General features: G+C 40.0%; 1 long non-coding RNA gene across 1 annotated transcript; it reads left to right on the top strand.

The window, feature by feature from the left end:
- The first annotated feature begins 2,446 nt into the window (after positions 1-2,446).
- On the top strand, positions 2,447-3,750 carry LOC134437960 (uncharacterized). The gene is made up of 4 exons (XR_010032518.1): positions 2,447-2,507; positions 2,622-2,775; positions 3,029-3,102; positions 3,704-3,750. It is a non-coding gene; the product is annotated as an uncharacterized LOC134437960 (long non-coding RNA).
- Positions 3,751-8,943: the final 5,193 nt, after the last annotated feature.

Here is an 8,943-nt window from a genome sequence, read left to right as displayed (position 1 = left end):
TTCTGCAACTTCACTCCTCTCACAGTCATCTCTTCTCTCAAATTAGTCAGCCCATCAAACCTACACTCACTGTCCCAATCATCTATCTACTGCAGCGATTCTCAAGGTGTGGTCCGGGGACCACTGGTGGTCCGCGACACAGCTCAGGTGGTTCGTGAGGAGATTTCTAACTTTCCAAGACAAGCTAGCAGTAGGCTACATTTGTAACATTATTACAAAGCTAACCATAGATGAAATCATATTTTTACCAAAATAAGACAGGCTTTTATATGATAAGAAAAAGCGAGTGATCTGCATCAAAATAAGCAGTGTCAAATTAGCACCCGTCAACTGTCACTTAAGTTGACAGGTGCTCCTTGAACATTTTTTTTGGGCGGACAAAGTGGTCCTGAGTCTGAAACAGTTGGAGAAACACTGATCTGCTGTAGCCAGTGTGCACACACTCACAGAAATGATTCATGGAGGAGTTCATTTTTATGCATTCACATCTATTTGATTTTATTTAAAAACTCATTGTTTTAAAACATATACATTACAATTAACTATAATCTATGTAATTGGACCAATAATAAAATGTAGTGAATTGAAACACTTAATATATAATTAAAAAGTTTAGATAATTAACAATATAAAACAAACAAGATCATATTATTTAAAATGTATGTGATTAGTTTTCATAAAAGTTATGTGAATTGGGAAAACTGAGGATGCAACTCCAGTCCAGAGGTGGCGCTACTTGCTGCACATCACGGTTGTTCACAGCCAAACGTTTGAGCGCTGCATTTCTACTTCCTGTTGCCCTTCAACTGTGTGGGGAGTGGAGCGAGATCAATGTTATGGTAAGAAATCTAAAGCCATCCTACATCCAATTTCTTCAAATTGTGTCGAAATTGTGTAGTTTATATTAGATGGATACTATTTGGTTTGATTTCTGTTCACATTTCCGTAGTTTGCTATTGCTGTAGCCTAAACGGTTAAATCCTGCATGGCAGGTGTTCCAGTGCATGTGTGCTTCAGGCTAGCGGTTCTTTGGCAACTTGGCTTGTTTGTTACTTCTCTACAGGTCGACAGTAAACTAAACCAACCTTGAAATTGGTTATTATGCTGTTTGAAACGACACAAAGCCACAAGTGATTGTCGTAAGCAGTTGTATCTTTCCCCTTTTACAGTGCCCATTTTATTGTAGGCTTAGCAAAGTGCTGCTGATGTTCACAGTTTGCAGTTCAAATTCCTTATTGCGCTGTAATAATGTCGTTTAAATTCAGTTCAGTTCAATAATACTAAACTACACACGGTAATCATGCTGTTTAAAATTGCATTGCGCTGTTCTTTGATTATTGTGTGTCATGTTATCTGTTTTGTGGGTCAGTTGCAGTAAAAGGATGTATCATAAATGCAAAGCATTCGTTTCACTGGATAGTAATGGCATCTGCTCTTGTATTGCCCTTTCTCCCCAGATACAAAACTATTGTGGTATTTTTGTCATTCTCCTCAACGGGACATCCATGTGGCGACATGGTAAGCTTAAACTTATTGAAAGATGTACAGTTATATCTCAAATGTAGTTCATATGACTGACACAAAGTTGTTGGTAACACTCTATGAAGCCCATATCTATAGCGCATTATGAGTGCATTTATATCAAATTATAATGTGCATTATAATTTGGCTACTTACAACACATTACAACTACACCCATGATCTTTCATGATGCTTTATGCTAACAGTTATGAATAACAGTGAACTAAGTTTATAAAACTATGTAAATCCAAGGGTGTTATGAGTGCTCGTGACTGGATATATACTACAGACTGCCTGATGGGGCTTACACTACATTATGATGCATTATACTGCATTACACAGTGCATTATAGATGCATCCATATGAACTTCACTTTACTTAGAGCACACATTGACAACTTATGATCTCACATGGAATATTATAGCGTCTTATTCGTCCTTATATCCAGGTCTCTGCATAGAGAGGTGTAAGTACTCCTAATGCATTAAAAGCCCCATCAGGCATTCTGTAGTTTATAACCAGCCAAGAATCCTCATAACACAATTGTATTTATTAAGCATTATAAGCTAGATTCATGGTTATACATAGCTGTTAATATAAAGCATCATGAAACATGATGGGTGTAGTCATAATACGTGGTGAGTCATTATAATGTGCCTTATAATTTGATATAAATGCGCTCATAATTTGCTATAGATATGGGCCTCAAAGAAAGTGTTACCAAGTTGTTTGTTAAATGAACCTGAAATGTGAAAAATGTGCATGTTAACCATTCAAATGATTTGTCTAAACATTTATAAGGCTGGTATTATCTCCGTGTTCAATCTGGTCAAGCAGATGAGGGGCCTTCATTTACTGCCGACATAGATGAGGTTCTGATCAAGAAGGTGATGCAACGCCCATGCTCAACCTGGAGGAAGGAGGTTTCTCCGGGAGCCAGCAATTCCAGACTTCCAGAACAGATGGCACTTTTTGATGCCAGCGAGGTAAATGTAGTGTAGTTGACTGGACTGTCACTGGACTAAACCAGTGACATTCTTATCTTTTGGTGTTGTCGTCAATGCCATTAACCTGCCACAACCCCTGTTGTCTTTTTACAGATCAATTTGGAATTCATGTAAATTGCCACTGTACCTCTGACCTCAATTCTTTGGTGAACTGGACTATCGGGCAAGTGGCCTTATCCGGATCTTCTGTACCGAAGGTGGAGCTGTAGGACGGAAGATCTCTGCCATAATGACCCACATGGGACATGTACGTTTTTGATTCTGGTCTAATCTGATCTGCATATAGCTTGTGAGTTAGATAACCATGGTGAAGTTTATGTTGATTGTTTCAGATGTTNTTCTTTTTTTTNTAAAAAAAAACACTTGACTGCATGGGTTTAGACTTGTGAGCTTTGAGTGGGGTTAAACAAGGTTTTGGGGTGGTCAATGGAGAAATGACTGACTTTGTTGCCCTCAGTACCTGTGTTGGTTTGTGACACATTATGCATACTGTCCTCTAGGATGCCGGCGAACTGTCTGTGTATGAACTTCAGCGACTTGAACATCTTTGAAGATTTCACAAGCATGTGGACATGTAAGAGTTTGCCGCTGCTCTCATTTTCACACATTGCCTCACTTTGTGTCTTCTCCTACTCTACTCTCTCCCTTCTGTTCTTGCCTCTACCTCCTTTTCATACTGTCACTCACCAGTATATCGAAATAGAACTTTGACATTTAAATGGCTGTCAAATTTGGTCTTAAAAGTGTATTCTTTTTCTCCATTGCCATGTAACTTCATTCTTACTCCAGACCTGTGTACCATTTATTAAGGGGGGGCTCTTTAGGGTCTTAAGAAATAATGTGATGTTTGCTCAAAGTACACCAAATGTCCCTGCTGCCATAGGAGCCCACATTTGATTTGATGGTACAAAGTTTACACATTTCAGCATGCTTGCTCTGAATGTTTGCCCCTCTGCCTGCAACATCTTGAGGAAAGTCCCAACTCTGATCTGATATTAGTGCGATGGACTGTCTCAAAGTTTACAATTAAGTCAACCAATGCACATCGAAGCATTTTTTTTAAAGTTGAAAGATGAAGTTCAGCATCCCTTGTGAATGGAAAATCACCACTGTTTGGATTGCTACCAATTCAGTGTAGTGATACAGTGGATCTAATAATTTCTTTCTGTCAAAAGGCAGCAGAGGATCTCCGGACTCGGGATGCAAGTGAGGCCAAAGCAAGGCAAGGCAAGGCAAGGCAAGGCAAGTTTATTTATATAGCGCATTTCATACACAGGTGCAACTCAATGTGCTTCACAAGGTTAAATGAAAGGAAACAGGGAAGAAAGAAGGAAATGAATTAGAGTCAAAAAGCATTTAAAAACATTAAGATAAAACATAAGGTAAAAATAATAATAAAATAAAATAAAATAAAACAAATTAAATAAAAAAAATAAAAATAATAAGAATAAGTAATTTAAGCTAGGGGAAAGCATCTGAGAACAGCTTTGTCTTGAGTCTAGATTTAAAGCTATCAATAGTGGGTGCATTTTTTATGTCATCTGGAAGCTGGTTCCAAAGCTTTGAAGCATAGAAGCTAAAGGCTGCCTCTCCACACTTTGTTTTGACTTTTGGAATCACCAGCAAATTCTTCTCCGTTGACCTTAGTGACCTAGTTGGTGCATACAGCTGAAACATATCCAGTAGATATGTGGGTCCCATTCCATTTAGTGATTTAAACACAAGTAGCATAGCCTTAAAATCAATTCTGTAGCTTACTGGGAGCCAATGCAGCGATCTTAAAATTGGAGTAATGTGGTCGAACTTCCTTGTCTTTGTAAGAACCCTTGCAGCTGCGTTTTGTACAAGTTGAAGCTGTTTAATGGTTTTATTGGGGAGGCCAGTAAAAAGACTGTTACAGTAATCAACTTTACTAGAAATAAAGGCATGTATCAGCTTCTCCAGATCATGTTTAGACATCAGGCCCCTAAATTTAGAGACGTTTTTTATGTGATAAAATGCAGACTTAGTAATAGCTTTCATGTGACTGTTGAAGTTTAGGTCACTGTCAATGAGGACCCCAAGATTTTTTACTGTTTCCCTTGCTTTCAGTCCCTTCGTTTCAAGGATAGTAGCAATCTTTTGTCTCTCCTCTCTTTTCCCAAATATAATTACTTCAGTTTTATCTGTGTTCAGCTGGAGGAAATTGTGAGACATCCATTTGTTAATTTGGTCCATGCAATGATAGAGTGATTCAAGGGGGGTATAGTCATTTGGGGACATAGATAAGTAGAGCTGGGTATCATCCGCATAGCTATGGTAATTTATGGAGTTATTCTCGATAATGTGTCCCAGTGGCAACATATACAGATTGAACAGTAGTGGTCCCAGAATGGAGCCCTGGGGGACCCCACAATCCAGAGACATTGGTGATGAAGTATGTCTTCCAATGGCGACAAAAAAACTTCTTTGTTGTAAGTACGATTTTAACCAGTCGATCACTATGCCCGTAAAGCCAACCCAGTGTTCCAGTCTATGTAGTAATATAGAATGATTAACTGTATCGAAAGCAGCACTCAAATCAAGAAGTACCAAGACGGATGATTTGCCAGCATCGGAATTCAATCTTATGTCATTCATAACTTTAATAAGAGCTGTTTCAGTGCTGTGGTAGGCACGGAAACCTGATTGAAACTTATCAAAATAGCTATTAGACATTAGAAAAGCAGTTAATTGGTTAAAAACAATTTTCTCTATTATTTTACCCATGAATGGTAAATTGGATATGGGCCTATAGTTGTTTAGTACCAGTGCATCCAGGTTGTTCTTTTTCAGTAAGGGTTTCACAACTGCTTCTTTCAGACAGCCTGGGAATATGCCTGTTTGTAGTGAGGTGTTGATGATCTGAAGTACATCTGATGATATTAGATTTAAGATGGATTTGAAGAAGGCTGTTGGTAAAATATCTAAGTCAGATGTAGAGGAGCTAAGACTTTGTACCGTTCTATTAAGAATGTCCACATCAACTAAATGAAAATTTCTCATGAGGTTAGGATTTAACTTCACCATAGCAAGCTGGTCTGAATCTTGGGTCGGTTGCACATGTGTGAGTATGTTTGCACGTATTTTTTCAATCTTTCCTTTGAAAAAGGATGCGAACTCATTGCATTTGCTGACTGAGAGGAACTCAGAGGGCATTAGATTTGGGGGCCTTGCTAGCTTTTCCACAGTGCCAAACAGGACACGTGCATTATTAATATTTCTGTTAATTATGTCAGAGAAAAAAGATTGTCTAGCTTTAGAAATTTCTTGGTTGTATTTCGAGAGTGTGTGTTTATAGATTTGGTAGTGGACTTCAAGTTTGGATTTACGCCACTGTCTTTCAGCCCTCCTGCATTCTTGCTTTAGCAATATAACTGTGGGATTCTTTCTCCAAGGTGCTTTTTCACGTCCCACTGTTTTGATTTTTTCGGGGGCAATAACATCCATAATACGGGTCATCCTTGAATTAAAATTAACCATGAGATCATCTGCACTCTCTGAGGTTTGACTTTGGATCTCTGAAAGTGCTTGCTGAAAGAGTGAGGCTGTCTCACAGTTGATTATACGTTTTTTGACTGTAACAGATTCCCTTTGAACATGAGGGTACATAGAAACATCAGAAAAAATGCAGTAATGGTCAGAAAAGCCATAGTCTTTGACACTAGCACAAGCATTAAGGCCTTTTGTTATTATTAGGTCTAAAGTGTGACCTTGGTTGTGTGTTGGTCCTGTTACATGCTGTGTGAGGCTAAAAATGTCAATAAGACTTAAAAATTCCTTAGCATAGACATTCTCTAAGTCGTCCACGTAAAAATTAAAATCGCCTGCTATAAACAAGCTATCATAGTTCACACAAACATTCGACAACAGCTCACCAAATTCCTCTAAGAAGAGTGGTGCAGAAAGTCTTGGAGGTCTGTAAATAGTCAATAACAGTATGTCAGAAGAACATTTTAGAACTGCAGCTAAGTATTCAAAAGATGAAAATTCACCTAGTGATGTCTTTTGACATTGAAAACAGTGCCTTGAAAATAATTGCTATCCCCCCTCCCTGTTTATTCTGCCTTTCTGTACTAATGAAATTAAAGTGTGACGGAGTTGCTTCTATAAGTGTGATAGAGCTAGTGGATTTTTCCAGCCATGTTTCAGTTAAAAATAAAAAATCAAGGTTGTGGGTACAGATAAACTCATTGACAACAAAAGGCTTGTTCCTTAGAGATCTACTATTCTGTAAAGCTAATTTAGCATTGAGCATTGGAGGCATTTCCACTGTGGTAGTGAGTTTTTTTGGGGACAAGTCTGAGATTTCCCATGCTTGCCGTCTTGGGGGAATGTATGCGTGTCCTCAAGAGACCTCGTTTTGTTGTTCGAACTGGAATAAGATTGTCCACGGGTCCCCTTATCTGCTTATTTTCAAAACAACTGTTACTATGTGGGTAGGGACCCAGTTGATATCAGACTGTGCTTTCAACCATGTCATCCTCACTGATACTACTGTACTCCAGAGCACAGACAGGTGGTTGTGGGGCCTTGCCTTTTTTGGGTGCAGTCATGGATGGAAGTAACCTTTCAGATTTTGGGGTAGAATGAGGTTGACCTTGAGAAATATCCGCATAGGAGGCTTGGTAGGAATGTCTGGGGGTAGAAAAGGTAGATCTGGCATAGGGGAGTAGTCTCGCCATAGTTTCTGGAAATCTCAGTCTGGGAGATGAAGATGGTGTTTCGTCGTTCCGGGAAGGTTGTGATTCCATTGGTGATTGCATTTTGTCGCCGTTGCCAGGGCTTGCTGGTGGCTGCGTTTCGCCACATCTGGGGGGTGAGTTTGGTTTTGAGGAAACCACATTTCCTATTTCCTGTGTGGACAGTCGCTTTTTGGCAGACCTGGGAGGTGGAATTGGTGATGCCAATGGCATTTTGCCAGTCCGACAAGGAGGTGAACACTTGATCTCCGGCGAGCGGCTTGCTGCCAGTTTCTGTGACAGATCTTCCAGCTGTTCCGAAAGCTGGTTCAGTTTGTGGCGAGTTCTGTGTGTTCCGTTGTTTTCCACTTGAGCAGAGAGGGACTTGGCTACGTCATCTGTGTGTGTGCTTTCGCCAGTCTGTGGCTCAGTTTGCACACTTACAGGCACAGAGGGCTTGTTGAAAGAGCACTGTGTCTGAGTGGATACAGATACAGGCCGCTTATCAGCGCCCAAGGTCTCAATGCTGTAAACCAACTGGTCTGTCAGCACTTTGGCGCCGGTCCAACTCAGTTCTGCACTGTTTTTTTTGAAAAGTACAGTGCGTCTCCAGAAACGGTCGAAATTGTCAACAAAGCTGATACCGTTGGATCTGCATGTCCTTGACAGCCATGTGTTTAGGCAATTTAATCTCGAAAACGCAAAGTCGCGATAGCATGGTGCTGGTATTGGCCCGCTGATGAAGAATGGAATTTTCAGATCTTTTAGAGTTGAAAATAAGTCATTAAAATCTTTTTGACAGTTATTTGCTCTTTGAACAGATCCGCTGCCCCACAGTGAACAACAAGGCGATCAATAGATCTGTGGTCAGACACCAATTGTGGGATACTGTCCTTGGTCTCACGTACGGATGCATGGGGCAGACAGGACACTTTAAAAGTTCCATTTCCGATATTTTTCACACTCAGATCACCAACAACAAGTGTTGTAGGAGAGGCAGGCAGCTGCCGTCTAACTTTGTTCTTGTTATTCCAATGCGGTGTACGTTCAGCTTTTATTCTGGGAGCAACTGGTTCCACTTGTTCAAGGCACTCAAATCGATTTTGAAGTTTTATGGGCTGCCCTGAAAAAGTTGGTCTGGCAGCAGCAGACCGCACTGGTGTTGAAGTTAGTATTTTATCTCTGTTTTTGGGTCGAGCCCCTTTGCTTTCCCAATAGTGAGTAGGCCTACTCACATTTTGCTTTGCGAAGCTTTTGCCAGGTGTTTCGTCCAGCGTCACAAATGTCACATCAGCGGTCGTTGGTCCGCTTTTGCATTTGCGGCACCTGTTTCAGGACTTCCTTCAGTCTTTGATAGGCGATCACCCAGTAAGGATTCCAGGGCAGAAATCCGTTGTTCCAGCAGTATCCATTTTTTGGACTGTCGTTGTCGCATTTTGTTATTGTTTCAGCTCGGCAATTGTTTTGACTTCTAGGTTCTCTTGTGAAAAACACTAATGTATGAATAAAATCCTCTGTTGTTCTTCTCTAAACTTGTTAAAAACTGTGTATATGGCAAATAAAATCCAAGATATAGTGTGAAAAAAAAGAAAAAAAGTAAAGAAATTGAAGTTAGGCAGGAGCAAAGCAGAAAAGCGACCTACTCGCTTGAGTAGGAGGAGCAGACAGTGGTAGCAAGATAATGAAGTAAGTCATAAAGCACTGCATTTTCAAGC

Source organism: Engraulis encrasicolus, chromosome 21, assembly GCF_034702125.1.
Source record: "Engraulis encrasicolus isolate BLACKSEA-1 chromosome 21, IST_EnEncr_1.0, whole genome shotgun sequence".
NCBI classification, from domain to species: domain Eukaryota; kingdom Metazoa; phylum Chordata; class Actinopteri; order Clupeiformes; family Engraulidae; genus Engraulis; species Engraulis encrasicolus.
Note: the sequence above shows the minus strand (reverse complement) of the source record. Positions and strands in the feature narration are given on the sequence as shown.